Raw genomic sequence first — 24,177 nt, 5'->3', positions numbered from 1 at the left:
GGAGACGCAAGAGGGAAGAGATATGGGAACATATGTATATGTATAACTGATTCACTTTTTGTAAAGGAGAAACCTACAACACTATTGTAAAAAAGTTATACTCCAATACAGATGTTAAAAAAAAAATTATACCTCAATAAACCTATTTTTTAAAATAAAAAAAAAAAAACAAAAACAAAGAAGCAAATTGTCAGCATCCCTAGGTGTTGACTTATGCCATCAGCTCCTAAAATTCAGTGTGAAAAATCTTAACTGTCCTTAAAGCCACCTCCTTCCTTCTACAGAAGGAAGGGTTTTAGAACAGGGTGATACAAATGTGGAGTGTGGTCTCTTGAAATATTTTCTTGGGGGAAAAAAAAACGGTAGAGGATAGATGTACTGTCTTGAATTTTCCTTGAGTTGAGGTCCCTGAACAAGTAGTATATTAAATGGAGTAGAATTTTCTTAATGAAGATATTTTGTATTTTAAATATCTTTATCACAAATTATTGATTAGGTATCAATATGTATATCTTAATTCCAACAAGCCAAAAAGTATTAATTGGTTTTTCCAGTGTAAATTATTTTATAGGCCTCTAGGTCTCTATCTTGGTTATTGAAAGAACTTCTCCCAAGATGTGTGCAAAGGATACAGTTTGGAGATAATGAGGAATTTGTGTGTGTGTGTGTGTGTGTGTGTGTGTGTGTTCTTTTTCACTATTTCCTTCTTTGCAGCCCTCTACCCACTGTATCAGTGGAATTAATTACTTTAGGAGAAGGCTAACATAGCTGATCCCTAAAAGTCAGTTGAGTTTCTGAGCTTACTTTTTAAAGTCCTCAGTGACAATATTCTTGAAAGCTGAGACTTTTACTACAAGAACCTGAGATTCAAAAGCTTAAGAGTCTGGAAGTTTCAATGCATAGAGTTTATGCCAAACCACAGAGTGGAAAGGAATGGCTCATGAGTGTTTTCCTGCTCAAGGGAGAGCAGGTTTGAGCAGGAGTCATCCAGGAGGAGAATAGAGGTTAGAGGCTGGTGAGGAGCTGCAGCAAGTGTTTAGTGCCCTGTTCTTCTCCTACTGAGACTTTGGAGAACCTAAGGATAGGCTAGGATAGGTTAGGGTGGGATGAATTTGGGGCCATGTAGCTTGCTTCCTAATGAAGCTCAAGAGAAAGAAAGCAATTCTTGTAGGTTGTCTCCCACTCCATCATGGTGCTACAGCAGCAAAGTATGATAAAAGGCAGCAGGAAGGTCTAGGCAGAGAAAGTCTAAAGCAGCATGCCAAAATGCCTGCAACCCCAGGAAATGCCAGATAGTAAAAAAATTTTTCATCCCCCTGAGGTAGTTTGTAAGAACGGTCTTTCGCATTTACTATTATTTAATGTGTAAAATTAATAATTGCTACAAATTTGAATCATTACAGTCTAATTTTTCTTTCTTGTATTTAGATGTCAAATGATCCAAAAGTCTCTGGAGTCCTCTGTGTGACCTTCGAGGACCCATCAACCTGAAAACAGAACAGGATGCAGGTGTTTCAACTGTGGATGCCATAGTGGTAGGTTCCAAGGATCAAAGAATAAGCTCCATTAGAAGTCAGTGTGGATGGATGCTCATGGCCGGGGTTGACATCACCTGGTACTCACTAGCAAGGCCCTATCAGTTGTGACAGTTGGTATCTGTTTTGACTGGTTGGTGCCTGTATCCTATTACTTGTTAAACATTTTGAGTATCACACCTACTGGTGACCTCAGCCTGATGGTGGGAAGTTTAAAAAATCCCCTCCCCCAATTTGGATCACCCCTTAGGGATAAGGAAAAAAAAAAAAGGGAAGGGAGCATCCTGAAATGACTGATGATTCCCTCTCTGGGACTCTAGAATAAACCAGTGACTGCATTTACCTTGATTGTTAGGCATAAGTTTTCTGTTGTCAGTGAATTGATTTAATTGATTGTTGTCAGTGAATTCATTTACAGTGAACAAAAAAGAGCTTGATTTTTTTACCATGTAAACTTCATAACTGCTGCAAATGTGAATCACTGCATTCTGGCTTTCACTTCTCATATCTAGATGTTGACTGTGCCCCAAAGTCTCTAAAGCCATCAGGCATTATCTTGGGGAGTTCTGAGGGGAAACTGTCCTTCTGTAATTTTAAGGACTGGCACTTAGGGAGAAAGACTCAGTGGTGATATTACCACAGTGGACTTGGACTTACAAGCTGGCATAGTGGAATTTAACCTTCCTGCATTGTAGAGATTGAGAAAATCTGTCAAGCAAACACCACAGCAGATAAGAGGCTGAATAATATGTTTCTTTCACATGGGTTAAAATTGGGAGACCTCAGTTTCAAATAGGAAAAACAGCAAGTGGAAGAAGAATAAAAACCAAAACAAAAATAATAGAAAGGACATGGACTGATGTTCATAGCTTACCACAGAGTTAATCAAAAGGGCTTAAATAATCTTCTGGGGAAGGTATTTATCAGCATGTCTAGGAATGAATTTTTAAGAGTATTAAGAAGTACTTTATGTATTTTGAGTCTATGCTTGAAAGTAGCAGATAAATTCAGAGGAATTTAAGGGATGATCTTTTGGAAAAGATACTCCTTAAAAAATGTTTTATTTGCCTATATAGACTAGGATGCAGTCATTGCATGTCTCTGGTTAGGGCTTCTGAGACCTGAACAATCAATCCAGAGATATGTTCATCAGATCAAGGATGAGTGCCTCATATGGAAGCAGTGTGAACATTGATAGACTTTGGAATGAGTGACTGGACAGAGTGATGGAGCCTTTTTTCAGGAAGTTTTGAAAATGAGGAAACATTTTCATTGGTCTGTTTAGATTACTTGAAGGTGGGAGGGACAAAAGAAGAAATGAGGCAGCCGAGTCAGATGTAATGAGCATTTTGGGTCAGTGCTATTCTCGGTTGTCTTTAAATATGAATTACCTATATTTGAGATTTAAAATAATTATAGAATTTTTGCTTTAAGTAGTGGATAACAAAAATAGGTAAGAATGGAGAGCATGGGGGAATATGACTGACATATGGTGCAAGGGAAATGGTCTCATTGGTCTCAACATTTGATTTTAAGAGTCAATATATTTTTCAAAAATTCCATTGGAAGACATTTTATTGTTTTGATACAGAATATCATCAGCTGACTCTAATAATGATATTCATCACAATCTGGAGTGTTTAGAGAATTTGCTGCACTAAAAAAAGGGCTTGGGAAAGTTATTGTTCATTCAGTATCTCTAGGTTTCAGGGTGATTTTTTAAAAATTCGTATGGGATTAGGGTCATCTTGAGGCTGTACATGGGAAAATATTTTTTTGCAGGGCCCTGTCTGTTTAAACAATTTGACTAAAAAACATAAAATTAATGGGCCCATTTGAGGCATAGTTATTTATCAATGAAGATTTAGAATAATATGTAAAGAAGTGGTACTTACATATTTGTTTGTTGTCCACTCAGTGCATGTGAAGATTCTTCATGGTGTCTAGGCACCACGTCTTCCTGTTAAGGTTTAGGAACCACCTCTCTGTTTTCTTTTTTGTCAAATACACCATTCCTGTCTAACTTCATATCTCCTGCAGTGGGAAAAAGGTGAGAAGTATGTTATTCTTCACAAAGCCATAGCTCTTTGGAGTCTGTTTGTATTGAAGCAATGTGGGTAGGTCTCTAATAACCATTTATTTAGTGCTGGTCATATCATTACTCATGGCACTTCATCCTCCATCGTGCTGCCTATAAGTATCGGCCTCCAATGACTCTAAAGGATCATTACTATGCTTTTTTCGCTGATGACCACAAATGTAAGCTTTACCCAGAGTATACAGAAAAATGGGAACAATAATTCATTTTTTGGGTCATATTAAATTTACCATTTGTAATTTTATAGTATAAATGTAGAATAACAGATTTTTCATCCGTGTCTTCTCTTGATTACTTTAGGATGCTATTACTGCATTCCTAGTGATCTCTTTCAGTATTGATGATAGGAGAGGGTCCTCTGGGCCCAGTGAGAAGAGTGGTCCCATTCCCACGAAATGGCCAACCTTGGAAAATACAATGCAATATGATCTATTGCAAGGGTCTGTGGCCATTTTACTCCATTTGTGGAGTAGCAGTCTCCAAAAACCTTGGAGAAGATGAGTGAGGCCACTCCTGAGGACTTGCTGACATGTGGCAAGGAGCATGTGGGAGTGGGTTAGTCACCTTTGCGCCAGCAGTGAGGATGGAAGGGTGGCTCACACAGGGTAAAGGATGCCTACTGCCCCCTCCCCAAACCTGGGGTTCTCTAGACTGGAGGCAGCACTGCAGTGGGGACACTGGCAGACCCACAAATGCCAGGCTCAAGCCCAAAAGTGGACAGTTACTCCACAACCCGAATGATCCTATGTCCAATGTGGGCAAATCATACAAAAATCAGTAGGCCAACACCATTGTGGCAGCCCAGTGTTATGGGGGTGGGTCACTTGCCTGGGTCTAACAGTGATGCTGTATAGGGTGCTGTAGGTTTGGAAGCATTGGAGGGATCATATGCAGACAGCCGTACTGTTGGCTTAGAGCTGGAGATGCTTCAGCCCTTCACTGTGCAGTGGGCTGTCAGAGTGAAGTGGTGTAATTACCCAAAAGACAAGAGCTATATACATAATTTTTTAGGGAAGCATGTGTATGTGTGTATTCCCTTAATGCATATATGTACACATACACATATGTATATATAAATAATACAAAATAATATAAGCACATATTTTATTTTATATATTTTATTATGTATAAAAATGCATATAAACATAAATATACTTACATCTTTCACACATACATCTCTTCCATTTGGTAGAAGGATTTAGCTTCATTCATTCATTTTACTCAATTTTATTCATTCACATAACCTACTTACTGCAAAGCAACCATTTTCATGTTTTTAATCCAACAAATCATTTCGATTTGTGAAATAATGGCATTAATATGACACTAATCTTCATTTCTTCACTTCTAAAGGGAGCTGGATAGGTATACTTACAGTGAATACTGAATTCTCTTTACAATTATATTTTCTTCATGGCTGATACTTTTGTGTAATTTGGAGGATTTCTTATTAATTTGACCCTGCTCATCTAGTCTTACTTTTTCCTTTCAGTATATAGTACTTCTTGCTATATTTTCAAGAGAATATTTATAGAGAAAAATTATTCAGCAAATAAAGGAAACGAAAACCCCAGTGGATATGGTGTAAGAATAGAAGTGTATCATTACCAATGAAATAGTTTTTCCTATAAACAAAATGAGGAACCAGACAGACTAGGAAGAATTAAGTATGCTTAAATGTGCTGAGGTCTTGGAAATTTTAACTATAAGAAGAACACACATCACTGCATGTGTTTAAGGGGTATAGCTTTCTCATTCTCTACATTCGCTGGAATTTTGAGAAGTAATACCAAGTATATGTTTTGAGCTTTGTGACCTCTGAACTCAGTGGTAACGGCAGAGGCACCTGGAAGTGTCTTGTAGGTCTGGTGGCTGTATCTCAGGTGTGAAAGGAGAGAATACAGGGTCAGAGGGACTTCATGGTGAGGCAGTGGTGAATAGGGGCCTTGAGGACCGGACAGTAGTTTGGAAATTGGAGTAGTGGGTGTGGTGGGGTGCTGCGCAGAAGCTCCTTCAGCAGGACACACACATTGCCCAGCTGCAGGGAAGGTTGGTGGCTGACAGATCTCAGCCTCCCTCTCTGAGAACTGCCCTTTGCCAAAGGTTATGCCCCCTCCCTGAGGGAATCGCACCTGCAATGCCTGGTCAATGTGGGGTAGGGCACCAGCCCCTGGACACAATTATGACATCCCTGAAGGGCCATGGCAGCTCTAGAGCTTCACGTGGGGTCATTTAAAGACCTCAGTTGTGGAACCTCACCGTGGGTTAACGTCTCCCTTTGCCCAGTCCCGCACCCCTTGCTTCCTCATAGGTCTTCCTGAGAACTCCCCAGAATGCCTCTTGCACACAAATCTCAGTGTCTCATTGTTTCTGGGATAACTGATTTAGTACAGTGTTAGGCTTTCCAGGCAGAGGGTTACTTTGGGGAATAGTGAGATGTCCAGTTTGGCTAGGGTGTTGGGTTGCATATATGGGCAAAGTGAGGCAGAAGTTTGGAAAGGATTCACTATGGTAGACAAGGGGCAGTGTTGGGGCATGGGGAGGATGGGCAGTTTTGATCATGGGGCAGCCTTATGGCAAGTTTAGATCAAATTATCAAGTTTTTCTTTGGTGTATCTCACAGACTATATTACAATAAGAACCATAACTGAAAGAAGTCAGTTTATAATGTGCTGTCATTTTTAGGTACAAATACCATCATCAGTGGGCCATGCCTTTGGATTTTTTTTCAAGAAATAGGAATAGAATTGAGCAGATTGTTCACATATGCAAACTCCACATACATTTATAAAATAGCTGGTAAGGGTTAAAGCTATTGCCTCTTCCCTTTACAGTACTTGTTCCTATTTATGAAAAACATACTACGTGCCAGAGATTATTTATGTTATCTCTGAGTCTCACAACAACCCTTCCAGATAGTATTAATGTCCCAATTTTAGGGTTGGGGAAAGTGAGGCTTGGATAGGATAAGGGACTTCCCTAGTGAATTAAGGGGTAGATATGGAATTCAATTCCAGATTTCTTTAGCTTGGAAGCGCCTGCTATTCAGGTCAGATGAGCTGGTCCCATGCAGCCCATGATCTGGGCCTCGTGCTCTTGGGCGCTGACTCATTAGGCCTAAGCGATGACCAAGACACGTACTTATTAACCCTTAAAACCATCTGTTCAACTAACTGAAGCAGCTGTTCAATAGCTTAGCAGTTGATCCAAACTATTCCTTCTTCAATAACAATAATAATCATAGAAAGCACTTCTGTTTTTATAATTTGCAAAGCCCTTTTTATGTGTCATGCTGTTTGAGCTTCACAACAGAGCTGTGTGTTAGGTAAAACAGAGCATGATCCCCATTCTACGCATAAAGGAACTGAGGCTCAAAGAAGTTCAAATGCTGACACTGACTTGGCTTAAAAGGGGCAAGACCAGGTCTTGAATCCTGGTGATCCATTTTGTGCTCCACACTGCTTCTCTTAAGCCACTTACTTAAGCATCTGAGAGGGAATGGGAAGCTCTATGGCAGATGCACCTCCTACGTTCTTTGACCTTGGTTGAACCAAAATGCTCTATAGATACACTGAGATTGTCTGTGAAAGATTCACCAGCTAAGAAATGAAAATGGCGTGTTTGAAGTGATTAAAAGAGAGGTTCGACTATACTTGCTGGGTAGACACCAGGATTCTGGCACCCTTATACTTGACTACAATTATCTCTAATTATTCCATTCTGGTGGTTGCTTTCTACTTCTATAAAAACCTGATCTTTTCCCCTCATGTCACCTGAAGGGCCCTTTTTCCTAAACTGCCTAGGATTGTCATTTAAAGTTGATTGCCATGTCTCACCAGCAAAAGATTCCCAGGTTACTGAAACAAGCACCTTCTCTATACTTGGGTTTTCTGTATCATTGTTTACCTGGCACTTTGTACTCTTAAGTTTTTTGGTTTTTTTTTTTTGTGGTACGTGGGTCTCTCACTGTTGTGGCCTCTCCTGTTGTGGAGCACAGGCTCCGGATGCGCAGGCTCAGCGGCCATGGCATCCTCCCGGACCGGGGCACGAACCCATGTCCCCTGCATTGGCAGGCGGACTCTCAAACACTGTGCCACCAGGGAAGCCCTGTACTCTAAGTTTTAAGAGTTAAAACTTAAAGAATTTAAAAAATTTTTTTAAGAATTTTTAAAAAAATTTAAGAATTTTTAAATTAAGAATTTAAAAAAATTGAAAAAATTTAAGAATTAAAAACATTTTTTTCTATCTTTTTGATATCATCTCATCAAAACAACAATGATTTCTAAGCACTGTGTTTGTGTTGGGTTCCTGGCTTCACGATATACCTGGTATTTATTAGCACCACAGTCCTGCAGAAGAAAAGACTCAAGATGGGGTCTCTCTATAACTAGGAAAAGTGGGATATGCCCAGAGTAGCTGAGATGGTGGTGGGGAGAAGTGTGGGAAGAGAGGGGAGCAGCAAGGGAGGGACAGAAATGGCCTTTGTGAGAAAATGCTCCCTTCTGGCTCAGTCAGGCATCGAAAACTGATGCGCAGGCTCAGCGGCCATGGCATCCTCCCGGACCGGGGCACGAACCCATGTCCCCTGCATTGGCAGGCGGACTCTCAAACACTGTGCCACCAGGGAAGCCCTGTACTCTAAGTTTTAAGAGTTAAAACTTAAAGAATTTAAAAAATTTTTTTAAGAATTTTTAAAAAAATTTAAGAATTTTTAAATTAAGAATTTAAAAAAATTGAAAAAATTTAAGAATTAAAAACATTTTTTTCTATCTTTTTGATATCATCTCATCAAAACAACAATGATTTCTAAGCACTGTGTTTGTGTTGGGTTCCTGGCTTCACGATATACCTGGTATTTATTAGCACCACAGTCCTGCAGAAGAAAAGACTCAAGATGGGGTCTCTCTATAACTAGGAAAAGTGGGATATGCCCAGAGTAGCTGAGATGGTGGTGGGGAGAAGTGTGGGAAGAGAGGGGAGCAGCAAGGGAGGGACAGAAATGGCCTTTGTGAGAAAATGCTCCCTTCTGGCTCAGTCAGGCATCGAAAACTTCTCTGTTGAGAGAAACTTCTCCTTTTTTACAAACTCCATGAAAGTGAATTGTGTGTGAAGGAAAAATGACCTCACACCTTACTCTGCTTTCCATGAAGTAAAAACATCGTGGTGGAAAATTTACAAGGAAAGCAATTTGATTTCTCTATTTCTCTTGCCATATATTTTCAAAATTACTCAACACTTGGACCGTCCCTGCTAAGTGTCTGTCCTTACTTACCTCATTTGTATTTCCCAACCGCTTTATTTAGCAGCTTGCTAAATATAATGCCCCCTCACCCTGTTTTGTTTTGTTTTTTTTTTAAACAGATGAAGGATGAGACAGGAAGTAGTGACATAATTTCTCCGGATTCACACTGCAAGTTTACAGCAGAGGCTAGGACTGGGTAAGAACTCAGACCAGCTCTTTTCCCAGCTCTGTTCTAGGGCACAAATGGTAGAAGATGGACCATCCCTCCAGGGTGAAATGTTTATCATGGGTTAACAATTCAGTTACATAGAACAGGGCTGGGCAACCCTGTTCTGGGCAACCCTGTGGAACCCTGTTCCACCCAACCCCAGGGTCAAATCTGGCCCACTGTCTGCTTTCTTGCGGCCTGACCTGGGAGCTAAAAATGGTTATTTGCATTTTATAAGATTTTTTTAAAATCAGGAGAAGCAGAATAATATTTCACAACACATGAAAAGTATATGAAATTCTACTTTTGTGTCCATAATACAGTTGTGTTGGAACACAGCCACGCCCGTTTGTTTACATATCATCCTTGGCTGCTTTCACGCTACAATAGAAGAGTTGAGTGGATACAACAGAAACTTGAAAAGCCTAAAATAGTCGATAATTTGTAAATTAGATGGCCTGCCAGGCCTAAAATATTTATTGTAGGGCCCTTTACAGAAAAAGCTTGCTGACCTCTGATATAGAAGATTCTGAGGGATGAGGCATGGAATAAGTATTAATTTTTGGCTCATGCCTAGAGGCCAGTGTCTGTCAGTCATGGGAGGCAAAGAAAGGTGGGGCAATGGATGAATCTTCTACAGGAAAACTCTAATTTTTCTCAGAGTATGTCCCATATGAGATATCCCCAAGTACATAAGGACTCCCCCCTCCTTTTTTTTTTTAAAGTTGGTTCTGAGTTTATCAGTTACGGGAAAGGAAAATGGTACTCAGAGAAGTTTAGTGACTTCCTGAAAGTCACACAGCTGGTCAGTGTTTTGCCTGTGACTTAAGTCCAGATCTTCTATTTCAAATCCAGGGTGCTTTCAATCACACCATGCTTCTGTAAGCTGGGGTAGCCAGAGAGAAGCCAAGTTTATTGGCAGGAACTCTTTGTAGTGAAAAAAAGGGAGGGCTTGATCCAGGCCTGTGTCACCAGGGTCTCTCCTAGCACTCCCTAAACCACACCACTCTTGTGTTCTTAGTATGCTCTGCCTGATAGCACTAATGGCCCATGTAGTCACATCTTATATCGTCAACTAGAGGATGAGTCCTTTGAACACAGGGTTTTCAAATTTAACAAATTAAATACAGAATACCCACGTAAATTTGAATTTTAGATAAACAAATACTTTTTTAGTGTATGATGTTCCATTTTGCATGAGATATATTTTGAAAGTTATATTAAAAATTCTGTTGCTTATCTGAAATTCAAATTTATCTGGACAGCCTGTATTTTATCTTTCTTTTGAGGGCAGGGGTCAGGGACTTTATTTACTCTTTTTTTTTTTAATATTATTTTTGGCTGTGTCGGGTCTTAGTTGCGGCACGCGGGATCTTCATTGAGGCATGCGGGATCTTTCATGGCAGTGCGGGGGTTTCTCTCTAGTTGTGGCGTGTGGGTTTTCTCTTCTCTAGTTGTGGCACGTGGGCTCCAGGGTGCGTGGGCTCTGTAGTTTGTGGCACACAGGCTCTCTAGTTGAGGCGCGTGAGCTCAGTAGTTGTGGCGCGTGGGCTTAGTTGCCCTGTGGCATGTGGGATCTTAGTTCCCTGACCAGGGATCAAACCTGTGTCCCCTGCATTGGAAGATGGATTCTTTACCACTGGACCACCAGGGAAGTCCCCTATTTACTCTTTATTTATCTACTTCTTTCCTCCCATATTGCCATTACTCCCACACCTAGTCCGACAATGCCTAACACAGTGCCTTTGAAAGATACTTATATACTAAAATTTAATTAAAACCAACCTTTCCCAAGCTAAACACTGGCTTCCACCAAGCTGAGGAGACAGACATGTAAAAAGATTCTGATACCCACTGTAATAGCAGGATGAGCCAAGAGCTGTAGGGATCCCAGGGAAGGAGCCCCTCAACCTTCAGGGTAGAAATTGGAAAGGTTTCCCAGTGGATGTGATCTCCAAGGTGGGTTTTGAAGTAAGGGTAGGAGCTTACCGGACCAGGTCCAGGAGCGGGTATCAGAGAGAGGGAGCAGCATGTACCAAGTCATAACTAAAGAAAAGGGAATGGTATGCCCAGGAATAATGAGATGAACTGGGTGACTGGTTGCTGGTATCTGTGACTTAGTAGGCACTTAATAAAATAGTGAGTTATAGATTAGTCCCCAAAGCTAAAGTGGGCAGCTCACAGAGATGGCCCTAGAATTAAGACCACCCATGGTCCTCATTCTCAGTACTGTGACTCTTATTGCCAATTCTTGAGTCACTAATGTAACAGCCTTTACAGTCAGGCAAATGTTCTTGGTAAGTCCCTGTTTGCTTCAGATTAGCCCCATGATATAGTTACCCTGTCCTTTGCCGTGGCGTGAAAGAAATCCCGTAGTGACGTACAGTATTCAGTTACTGTACTTGAACTGGTGATGGGAAGAGACCCATGGGCTTCCTGGGCCTGAGGTTGGGCATTTCTTCTACCTTAAGGATCTAATTGTCCATAAGTGACTCTCTAGGAGATAAGGAAGTCTGTTGTTAGTCAACTTATTCCCGTTGACATTAGCCTCACACATCACAGTTCTTAGTCTTTTTCTAAACAACACTAACAGATAATATGTACAGTATCTTCTGTATGTGCCCTTTCTCCACTCTTGTCCATCTTTCTGGGTAGCCCAGAAAGCTGCACTGTATAGACTGTCTCAGTGGACAACCTTGCCCTCACCATGGAGGATAGTTGGTGAGTGAGGTGGCTCTCTCTGCTCAGTCGCTCTAAGTTCGTTGTGTCCCTCTACAGAGGCCACAGCTTCCTCAGCCGCCTTCTCCATATGCTGCCTCCTCTGGCCCCAGAAAGTGCTTCCCTCCTTGCTGCTCCCACCACAGGCTTCAGGTAGTGATGGCTTCCCTCTCTTGCTTGCCCTGGGGTAGGTACTTTCCCTTGTCTGCTTTCCTAAACGCGATCCGCACCTTGATAAATAGTCATCACTTTGTTAAACTTTCCTCAGTTAATCAGTTTGAATATGGCATTTGTTTCTTGATGGGACCCTGACTGATACTGATGGAACAAGTATTAAGACAATCATTTATTTACTTATTAATTCATATTCACAGTACGAAAAGTGGAGAAAAAGTTAATTCAAGGACATCTCATATTTTTCTTTACCATATATTATGAACAACAGATGATAATATATTATGTAAGGAAGTAAGCTGGTTTTGAAAACAAATTGTATATTAACTTAGTTAATATCTCTAGGGAGTGTCAGGTGTTAAACAAAAAACCAAGTGAATTATTCAATAGAATTGCTATTTCTTTTGCAGGTGCAGGTATAATGGTAAAGAGCATGAGCTCTGATGTCAGGAAGATCTAGTTTTGAATCTGAGCTCTTTTAATTACTACCTGTGGTTATGGGATAAGTTACTTTACCTCTCTTGGCCTTGTCTGTAATGTGAGAGTGAGAATTCCTCCCTCACAGGATGGTTGTGAAGATTAAGTGAGATATTGGGTAAAGGACCTGAATAGACTTTTTTCCAGAGAAGACATACAAATGACGGATACGTACATGAAAAGGTGCTTAACATCACTAATCATTAGGGAAATGCAAAAATCAAAACCCCCGATGAGATATCACCTCATACTTGTTAGTATGACTATTATCAAAAAGACAAGAGATAGCAAATGTTGGTGAGGACGTGGAGAAAAGGGAAACCTTGTGCACTGTTGGTCAGAATGTCAATTGGTATAGCCACTATGAAAAACAGTATGGAGGTTCCTCAAGAAATTAAAAATACAACTACTATATGATCCAGAAATCCCACTCTTGAGTATATATATCTGAAGGACGTGAAATAATGATCTTGAAGGAATGTGCTTCCATGATCATTGCATCATTATTCACAGTAGCCAAGATATGGCTACAACCTATGTGTCCATCGACTGATGAATGGATAAGGAAGATGTGGTATATATATATATATATATATATATATATATATATATACACACACACACACACACACACACAATGGAATATTACTCAGCCATAAAAAAGAAGGAAAGCTGCCATTTGAGACAATGCGGATGAATTTGGAGAGCATTCTGTTAAGTTAAATAAGCCAGATAAAGACAAATATTGTATGGTATCACTTATAAGTGGAATCTAAAAAAAAAAAGAAGCCAATCTCATAGAAACAGAGAGCAGAATGGTGGCTGCCAGGGGCTATTAGAGTGGGAAGTAGGGAGATGTTAGGTCAAAGGGTGTGAACTTTCAGTTATAAGATGAAGTTCTGAGGATCTAATGTAAATCTAATGTACAGAATGGTGACTATAGTTAATAATACCATATTGTATACTTGAAATTTCCTGAGAGCAGATCTGAAGTGGTCTCACCACAAAAGACAAACAAAAAAAACAATTAAATGAGGTAATGTTTATAAAGCATTTAGCTGGTTGCCTGGTGTAATGGGATTATTGAAATGCCTAAGTGATACTCACAGACACATCATTTTCATTGTGTCCAACAATTAGCCTTGGGATCTAGAGCAGCATCTTCCAATAGAACTTTCTGCAGTGACGGAACCAGCCTATATTTGTGCTGTCCAATATGTGCCTACTGAGTACTTGAAATGTGGCTAGTGTGGCTGAGGAGCTGAACTTTTTTAATTCTAATTAAATTTAAGTGACTATACATGGCTCATGGCTACCACATTGGACTGTGTAAATCTAGAGAGTAAACATAAAAGGAACAAGTCATTTTGTAAGATCATCAGTGCTGTTTGAACATGTGAACACAAAAGCCATAAAGATAGGATAAAGTCAAATGTTTCAACTGTTCATGCTTCTAGAAATTGACATGATATAGTGTATGCAATACTCATAAAAAGTGTCTTCTGTACTGGAGAAAGCAGAGAGATTGAATTTATACACAAACACATAAACATACACTTAAAGGGAATATTTTGGATAAATTTATTTTAAACCAGAGTATCTGGATAATTATCTCAATTTCTCCTTTTGCTTTGGTTCATATTAATATGAGGAGTTCTCTGCACCTTGCCCTTCTGGAGTTCATGGCAGGCGTTACTCATCAACACAGCACTTCTTCTTGCTGAGCCCAGTGGGACCTTCCAATCCTCAACTAGACAGTGAAGGCAGGTATGACCCACACTGACATGTGAGGTATGTGAGATAACATGTGACATGTGAGATAAAGCCCATTTTCCACCCTGGATTTGGATACATTCTTTTAAAGGAGTACTTGGGTAATCTGGAAAGAAAAATACCAAGTTATGTAATAAAATGATAAATATATTTAGAGCTAAAGAATTTTAGAGCTAGAGAAGGCTTAAAGAGATGTCTTACTTTTCTTGGATTTGAGTTTCTTGAATTTGAGTTACACATGTACCATATCTGCTGCATGTCTTCTGATTACCCCTTCTAGATCCAATGGTCACCCTTCTCCTCCTAGCTCTGTGCCCTGGGAGGCTGACCTGTGGACTGCTTCCTTGCCCTGGGCTTCCTGTTGGAATTGGCCAGTTGGAGGCACCAGCAGGAGATCTGGCAATCAGATAAGAGTGAAATTGGAGTATCTATTCCCCTGACTCCCTTCCTGTGGGGACAGTGTGGACTATCTGGGTCCCCATACTGTGAGTCATAGCCCCTGCCCTCCTGTTAGGGACCCTCTCTTCACAATTCTCTCTCTCCTTGGAAATGGCTCCTTCCCATTGCCTCTTCAGGCCTAGGGACAGTAAGGGGAGTACAGCCATTGCTAGCCCCTAGTGCTACTCTATTTCTTGTTTCCCCATACCCAGACCACTTCTCTGAAAAGAGTCTCTTTATCATAAACTCTCTTCATATTATGCAATTTGAGTGTGCCATTATTTTCTGCTGGGACTTTGTCTCAGGTATCTGTGAAATAATATCTGGATGCTCTCTCTGGGCCTTTCTTTGTAGGGACAATTGCTACAGGGATAATTTAGGACACTGCTCTTTAAAGCAGTTGTTTAATCTCACTGCCTTACCAGACACGAACTCAGACCCCTCCAGGGTGAGTCATTCTATCTGTGTGGGTAGGGTTAAACTCCCCAAAGTGTAAGAAAGATTATCTTGATAATGGTGACAGAATTTTCTCAAAAGTCCAAGTGCATAGGCCCCAAATAAAATAAACAACCAAGAAGGCCTGTGCATTTAGATGCCTTGGGCAGTGACCCACAGCTCAGCCCCTCCTTTCTCGACAGGATGTGGTCAGAGTACTATACACAGTTAAGAAATTTCCCTTCTGAGCTTCTTTATCCTGTAGTTTGGTGTGGATGAAATTGATTCCAAGTAATACCTAGAAGTTGAGTGCAGAATTAGTAGAAGAGTTTTGGAAGAATCAGGATAGTGTATTAATTTTCTTCTGCCCCAAAGATTGTTAAAAGTGGTTCTTAGCAGGGCTCCCTTCCTTTATTTTGGACTGGCTTTCTATGGCATGAAATGTTAGATGGGGAACCCTCCTGGACTCTTGCCTTTCCAGTGTCATGCTCGTAGAAGTGCTAAAACCCCTTCTTTCCCAGATGTCCCTCACACCCTGAAATACCTTTCTGCGCAGAAGTTCTGTCACATTTCCAGAAATCCCCATTATTAGTATGATAACCTTAAAGGTATTACAGAGTGGTCCATTTTGCTGGGTTAAGGCATCATTTTGTGGGAAAGGGGGCATTACATATCAGCCAGATGACATCAGGATTAAATGTATATGGTTTAACCTATTACCAGCTAGTATCACATGCAGGGAGAATGGAGAAATGGGAGTCCTGGTTGGGAAGGAGGTAAGCAAAGGTGTGAGGCATACACAATCACTCAGCAATGGCAGACCCCTTAGGGACAGCACAGTGGGAAGTTAGGTGACTAGAAAGCACTGGATGCCTGAGTGTGCCTGGGTGTGATTAACATTGTCATCAAAGATGAACTCTACTGAAACATGACAACACAGTCTACGTAAAGTGTTCAGGTCAAAACTTAATAAGTATATTTCCTTTCCTGCTTCATTCATAATGTGGCTGAAAACTGTCCCAGATAAGAGATTGTCAAAGGATACCTAAGGATGTGTCTGATCTTGAAGAACTAAACTGTTACGATAAATCAGAAGCCAGAGTGGCAACCATCTGTCAGCTCACTGATTAATTGGTAGTGGTTGCGTGAAGTGTCGTGTTGATAAGGAGTGTGAGGTAGCATCCAGTCTCAACGAATAAGAATGATGTTGTTGATTAGTGATAGGCTCATGGGCTGAATAGGGGGAGGTGATGCATGTGCCGCACATTTGCCAAGCCTAGCAAGGGCCTTTTGCCCCTTTAATCCGTTATCAAAATGTAATTTCGGTCTGTTCAAGGGCCTTAGACTACTAGTTTCAGAATCCCTAGTATTTCCATCCTGGGAGTTTACTGTCACTGGATCAGTGTATGCATGGAAGGCGTATATGCAGGAAACTTTTCATTTCTTCCTATGATTATGTCTGTAATTTGGGTTAGATGCCAGTGGATGGTTTGAGGATTTAGGCTGAGGTCTGATGGCCCAAGAGGCTTGGTCTCCAAAAGGAGTGGCTGATGAGGAGCATATCTTCATATGCTTATTTTCTCATTTCGTACTCCTAAACTAGGTCAGGTCTGAGAGAAGCCCTAGGAGTCATCCTTGACTCCTCTCTTTCCCTCATTCCCTGTCCAACCTATCAGTAAGACCTGACAGAGTATATGCTGATATGACCACTTTTTATCACCTCCACTGTCACCACTCCAGTCCACCCTTTGCCATGTCTTATCTTGCCTGCTATCATAGATTCCCATCTGGCTTCTTGTTATCACTCTTTCTCTCTTCAGTCTGTCCTCCATGCCGATTTTAAAAACATTAAAAAAATGTCATTCACCTGCTTAAAACCCTCCAATGGCTTTCCAACAGACTTGTAGTAAGTTCAGAATGCTTTACCATGGCCTCAAATATCCACACAATCTGTGATCTGGCCCCTTCCTGTCTTTTTGGCCTCATTTGCTGCCACTCTCTTCCTCTGTCCTGCTCTTCCAGCCACCCTGGCCTACTTTCTGTTCCTCTGTCTTGCCAAGCTCATTTCCACCTTGGCCCCTTTGCCAGGTATGTTCTCCCCATAGATCTTCACGTGGCTTTCTCTCTCATTCATCCAGGTCTCCTTCGAATGTTACCTTCTTACTTGGCCCCTTTATCTGAAGTGACACCCCTTCCCCATGTTACTCACCATTTTCTAACTTTATTTTTTTATGGTGTTGTTCATTACTACTGGATATTATGTTAAATATTTTTTTGTTTATGTGTAGCTTTTCTCTCTTTCCTCGGGAATATAAGTCTTTGAGGACAGTGACTTTTATCTGTTTATTGTTGTATCCCAACGCCTAGAAGAATGTCTAGAACATAGTACATATACAGGAAGTATTTGTCAAAAGGATGAATGGATTGTTGAAAGTAAGGGGTCTTCTTTAGGCCTCAGGATTGCACATCAAGTCATGTGGAAGCTCAAGACAGTGGTGCCTGGGGAGATAAGGCAGGAATCCTCAGCAAGGAGTGTGGCACCTGAGGCTAGGTCCAGACAGCTGATGGTGAGGGCTGATGCAGGAGCCATAAGGCAGCAGAGCCATCAGAAAGCACAGAGCTTCCAGGGAATTGTGAATCAATGCCAGAATCCAAGTGAATGATCATTACAGCAGCTGTGAGTTCCTTGCACAAAGAATTTCACACTGAGGCACTTTCTATCTCAGGTGGAAAGCTTCCTAAATGCTTATGATTGAAACAGGGGCCACAGTGTAGGGCTTGAGTAGGGTCTGAAGTTGAGCTGAATTCAGAGATGGTAAACTGATTAATCCAAAGAGGTAGGTGATAGAGACTTACCTGCCAGGAAACCATCATTGATCAATCCATTTAATTCTGTGGAGTATGGGGAGAGACTCAAGCCTTCCATAACCATCTGCCCCCATACTATAACCCACACCTTGCAGATACCCCCCCGCAAAACACAGTTCTTTAGGGGAGATGTCATGGTGCTGACAGTCCCCCAGAGACCAGTGAATTCTATGGCCCACTCACTTCTCATTTCGGGGAACTCCGCTCAGCAGCAGGGGCCTCTGTGAAGGCTGGGAATCCCCACTGCAGCAGCAGTCACTGTGGGGTTGAGCTGCAAACTGCTTTTCAGATTTAGCACACAACTTCATGAGGAGGCAAAGTTGTGTCGTCTCTGATGAGAACCAAAGCCAGTGATGCTGAACTATCTAGGAAATGGAAAGATTATTTCTAGAGGTTGGAAGCAAATGCTCAAGCTGGAAGTGTAGCAGGCACTGGCCTTTGTGTGTCCCCATCTCCAATTCTATTTGCCCATTCCTGATATCTGTGTAGAAAGAAGTACATTGTTGTGTGTTCATAACTCAGCTCATCATCTGAGGATAAGTAGAAAAGAGACTTGGCATGGCTTTCAGAGGAAGTAAGGTTCTTCTCCCCCACCAGGCTCCTAAGTAAACCACTTAGGCCTTTCATGACTCAGAAACCACAGACCCCGTAGCCAACATGCATCTATTCATTCTTGTCTACAAATATTGAGACTCTACTGTGTGTGACTAACACAGTGCTTGGGTTGAGGACATAACAGTAAAATAAGATTCACTCTCTCCCCTCAAAAGTACTTAATCCCACTGTAGTGTGGTACATTCTACAGATGGAGGGCAATGTAATCTAGCAAGGAACGTAAGCTGAGTTTTTTTTACTATCTGTATGACCTTGGACAAGTCACTTGCCTTCTCTGAGTTTCAGTTTTCTCATCTATATTTCAAGGAAATTACCCATATTATGGGATTTAATAAAGTAATGCATGTTAAGTGTTTAGCTCATGTGTCAATAAATGTAAGTTATGATTCATTCCCTACTCTTATCATATTATTTTATGATAAGAGTGGGGAATGCTGTGGCACATTTATATATTGAAATATCATATTTCTAGGCAAATATATTTATGTTCAGGGCCACGCCTAGAAAAAATTAGAGTAATTGGAGATATCATTTTTTTTACTATCTGCCCGAGAGCCCCTCTATCCAACTCTGTCTCCCTCCCCACTTCCTGGAAGCCCTGTGTGCTCTGGATCTTCCTCTGATTTTCTCTGTCAGTGCTTCTCTCAGTAGATTGACAGATTGGAAGGAATCCAAGCAAGATATGCATGTCACATTATCATTGATTTAGATCATTGCCCTTCCTGGAGATTTTCACATCTCACCCAAAGAATGGTGTCATTTCAGGTATCAGTAAAAACTGCCTTTTCTGGAAGTAATGAAAGAGTTTGGTATCTGTGCAAGGAGAGACAGATAGATTGATGGACTGGTCCCAGAAACAGACTCATGAATACATGGAAACTTGGTTCATAACAGAGATAGCAATACAAATCTGCAGAGAAAGAACTATTCAAGTGCTGGAATAATTGGCTGTGGAAAAACAAAAATTATCCCTACCTCATGCTATATACACAAGCAAATTCCAGATGGAATTAAGGCCTACATATTAAAAGGAAAGTTTAAAACTTTGAGGGGAAAGCATAGAGAACTTTTAAACATAGGGAACTATGTCTCAAAAGGTATACACCAAAGGGAAGAGGTTTTAAAATATGATTATGTTGAAATATTACACTTCTATACCAACAAAGACACAATAAGCAAAGGTAAAATACAAGCTGCAGACTGAAAGAAGATACTTATAATTCTTGTAAGCAACATTCTTAATGAAAATTTGTATTTTTGATTCCTACAAATCAGTAAAAAAGATAATCCAAGAAAAATGGACAAATAATATGAAACTGGACAGTGCAGGAAAAAAAAGAAGAAACTCAGTCTCATTAATAACAAGGGAAATTCAAATTAAAACCATATTGTGATACCATTTTGCACTCCTGAGGTCGACCAAAAGGATAATATCTGATAAAACCAATTTGCCAAGAATATAGGGAAACAAGCATTCTCACACCTTGCTGGTGAGAATGTAAATGGGTAAGACTACTCTAGAGAGCACATTGGCAATATCTATCAAAGTTGGAAGTGTCTATATCCTAAGACCCAGCTATTCTACATCTAGGTATATAACCTAGAAAATCTCTTGCACATATATACAAAGTGCCAGGCACAAGAATGTTCATTGCATCATTTTTGTAAAGGCAAAAAGTTGAAAACTTTAAATGCCCATCAATGAAAGGATGGACAAATAAGTTGTGAATTAGTCATATAATGCAATCCTGTACAGCAGTTAAAATGAATGAGATAGAGCTACATGTACTAATACGGATCAGTCTCTAAAAGATAATATTAGAGTAGAAATATCAATCTGTAGAAGGATCTGAATTATATATACCATTTAGGTAAAATTTTAAAAACCAAACTTTATGTCATTTACATTATATATTTATTTTACGTTACATTATATCTTTATTATATGTTTATATATGTTGTGTATTTATTACATATGTACGTCTAAACCATATACTTAAGAAAGCACATGTATGTTGTTTATGTAAAAATACATAGGGAAAGTATCAAAAACAGGCATGGGCAGGACAAATATCAACTGGAGGACAGTTTGGAGATGGAGGAAAGAAAAGGGGATGGCGGTGGTTTGGTGTGGGAAGGCTTAAAAAAGATTTGAACCAAATATGATAAAATGTTATTGCTACATCTAGGTGGTTGATAGTATAGACAAAAATGTTTATACATTTCCTTATGTTTGATGTTTTAAAATTTAAAAATAAATGAAAAAGAACTGGTTCTCTTTCTTGATGCTGAGGCTGACCTTCCTTATAACTTTTCCAGTTAGCTTTCCAATTAGATAATAAGTGTGGGGGTCGATTTATTCCCGACAGTACCTTGTGGATTTGCAATACGTATTTGACTCTTTGTCATGTTCTCTTCTTTGCTGGAGACCAGGTTTATCTATGTAAGGGATGCCATGTGTGTGTGTTCCTTCCCTTCACAAAGGTGCTGCTGGCTGAGACGTGAAAGAGCCTGAAGTGTAATCTGTGCTCTGCTTCCCAGGCTATGACCCCTGGCACAGGGCTGCATCCCTTGTCTGGCTGCATCCAACCAGAGTGGGCATCTTTTGCTAACTCAGATGCCTGGGGAGAAGGCTTGTTTCTAATTTGATTATGTAGTAGGTGGTGCCTTTTTCTATTTGTACAAAAGCATTCTAGACTAAAAGCAGACCTGACCTAGGATATTAAGGCCGCACCTAGGGTTTCCCACCCGTGTTGGGGTAGGTATTAACTAAGTTGTTGAGAGTAAGGTCGAAAACATGCTTACGCTGCCTAAGACAGCCAGACAGGGTGGAGGAGGATCCAACTTGTTTACTAGTCTCTACTGCAGTTAACATTCCTCAGCATGCCTTAAGTCTGCAGCACATGGGAGCAAACCAGGTCCTATTAACCTTCCCCCTCCTAACCAAGAAGCACTCCTGTGAAAACCACCTGCAAATTTTTAAATAAATTTGTGAGAATTTTCTGATGACCTTGAGTGGGAAAGCATGGTTGATGAATGATGAATTAGTCCTTGGCTGGGAAGGCAAACATAGGTGCTGGATAGCAGCTGTTTGAGGTGAATTGTTATGACTGAATTGATTTCACCTGGTGTGTCTACTTAGCATCTGCTTTGGATTAGGTATTATGTAAGCCAGACCATAAAATAATCTTCACAAAACTAATAAATTAACGGTACTTAGGGACACAGCACATCTCCATATCCATTCCCTGGCTTGGGAGAATGACAGTGATAACCCTCACTCTTCATATGTATCTCTGGAACAGCAGGAGGTAGGAGATGAACAGTGAGCTCTTGAGTGCAAAATAAACAGGTATTCATATTCTATGCCCCCAAAGCTGCAACAAATCTTTTAAGAAATTTGTATTGATACTACCTTGAAGATGATACTTATTGGATCAACACATTATAATTGATTCATTCTCTCTGTATAAAGGTACAGCTGTAACTTAAAGTTAGTACAGTCCAGATTCTGTAACTATCAGATTCATTCAGTGGTCCATTTTTCCTTCCAACCAGTCATCCAAGAAACATCGGTTGAATGCCTACTGTGTGTTAGGTGCTAGGGATAGAAGATTGAATAATAAACTGTTTCTTCTCTCAAGCAAGTCAGATGCTCAGATAAATTACACTCCAATGTTTTAAAGGCAGTAAGAGAAAGGAACCCAGGAGACTGTGAGAAGCCTAACTCAGCAGCTAGTGAGGGTATGTGTGTGAGTCAGGGAGGACTTCTTGGAGGAGGTGATGTCTAAGCTAGATTCAAAAGGCTGAGTAGGGTCTGCTGTAAGGAACGACATTTCAGGTAGAGGAAGCAGCCTGATCAAAGGTACTATAAATGGAATCTGTTGGTTTTTTGTCCACCCAGATGCCATTTTTTCTTTTCCTGGATAACCCTTTGGGGAATTACCCCTCCTCTCTATGGAGCCGTCTTGATGGAACTGCCGGTGCTCTGAAATCTAAGCTTGAGGCAGCTGAGCCAACCTAGTTCTGTGGAACTCTCTTGCTCAGGAATTTGATTCTTCAGCCCAGTTATTGCAAAGAAGGAAAATGGTTGTTGCAGAGCCCCGAAAAGATTGCTCATAGCTTCTACTACATGGATCCCAGACGTGTTCTGGTTCTCAACTTTTCCATGTCTGATTCTGTAGTTTTCCCTTCAATTCTGTGAACTGTCTCACATCCTTGCAATAAAGTCTTTTTTGCTCATTATCTAGAATCAGTAGCTGTAGCTTGCAGCTACAAAACCCTAAATGACAAAAGAAAAAAAAAATCAATGGTGGAAGCTATAAATAGAAGTTTAGGAAGTCTACTCTTTATCTTCCACAGCTCCTTCAGAAAATTTTCTAAACTCTTCAGAGGTAAGAGGTAAGAAAGAGAGAGGAGAAGGAAGGAAGGGAGGGAGAGAGGGAGGGAAGGGAAAGAAAGATAGATTAGTTTATCAATCATGCTGTGACCAGGCGTCTTCCCAGATAGATGCATGATAGGAAGTACATTCCTGAGAATGGCTGGGTTTGCAGGGAGAAACCCATTGGTATCATTTAAATCTCTGCCACTGGCCGGCCTCTGTCTCCTCTTCCACAGAATAGCTATTGCATACAGCATTCAGGAGAAAAGAAACTGTTTGATGCTGCTTCACACAGAACCCAGCAGGAATCCACCAGAGACCACTCTGCATTGACAGTTTACCCAGCTGGCCCTCAGGGCAGAAATGTGAATGACAAGGATGTCAGATTTTGAGTCTGCAGCTGGCTGAGCTTCTTAGCTTCTAGCCCATAAGCCCAAGGTCTATGATTGAAGTGGAAACAATTAAAAGCTCTGGCTTTTTCATTGTATTGTAATTACAGCAACATCTCTGATACAAATTATGACTCATTTACTCTTCAAGGTAATTAGCATCTGGACCACCACCAAGCAAACCCTTTCTAGGCTGCAGAGTGGTATCACGTGGTGCCCTCAGAAAGCTGGAGACTCCAGTTCATGAAGCAAGAGGCTTTGCTCGATGTAGGAATCTGGGGAGGGTTCCCCTCTTCATAGATGTGGCATCTCATTGAAAATACTTGGTTCTCCTGGGATGTTATTGGTAGTTACAAAGCTTTATTGTTATTTTCAGTATTGTGTATATTGCTATTATCAGAATTTCCCTGCAAAATGACCTTGGTAGTTTAGCCTGCAGGGAAGTGCCTTATAAATTTATGTGAATTCTTTTCACTTAAATTAAATTTCTGCTTTCTTTTCCATTTCCCTGTTGGAGACAATCAATGGAGCACTTCCTGTGACAGATTTATAGAAAGTAGTGTCTGAAAGAAAGCAATCAATCACAAATTCTGTAGTAGTTTTGGGAGAATCAGAATTTTCTCTCTGATGGTGAATACTGGCTCAAATACTCTTGAGTTATTTCTAGTATCAGTCACACCTCTTGCCAATGACAACTTCCAGGCATGAACTGGCTTAAGCATAATGGAGAATTTACTGGTTATTGAAAACTCAAGATTCTGATTTTGATTTGACTTGATTTGGAGTTCAAGTTTCTCTCTTAGTGACTCTGCCCTCTTCTGTGTTG

General features: G+C 40.5%; 1 long non-coding RNA gene across 2 annotated transcripts in view; it reads left to right on the top strand.

The window, feature by feature from the left end:
* The window catches only part of LOC114484477 (uncharacterized), a 142,662-nt gene that overhangs the window by 56,628 nt on the left and 61,857 nt on the right, over nt 1-24,177 (top strand). Inside the window, exons 4-5 of one of the 2 annotated variants that reach the window (XR_003677413.1) lie at nt 1,429-1,535; nt 8,995-9,071. This is a non-coding gene — a long non-coding RNA (uncharacterized lncRNA). Of the gene's footprint in view, nt 1-1,428; nt 1,536-8,994; nt 9,509-24,177 lie in introns of those variants that run through there. The other variant, XR_003677412.1, reaches the window with a different exon arrangement.

This window comes from Physeter macrocephalus, chromosome 20, assembly GCF_002837175.3.
Source record: "Physeter macrocephalus isolate SW-GA chromosome 20, ASM283717v5, whole genome shotgun sequence".
NCBI classification, from domain to species: Eukaryota; Metazoa; Chordata; class Mammalia; order Artiodactyla; family Physeteridae; genus Physeter; species Physeter macrocephalus.
Note: the sequence above shows the minus strand (reverse complement) of the source record. Positions and strands in the feature narration are given on the sequence as shown.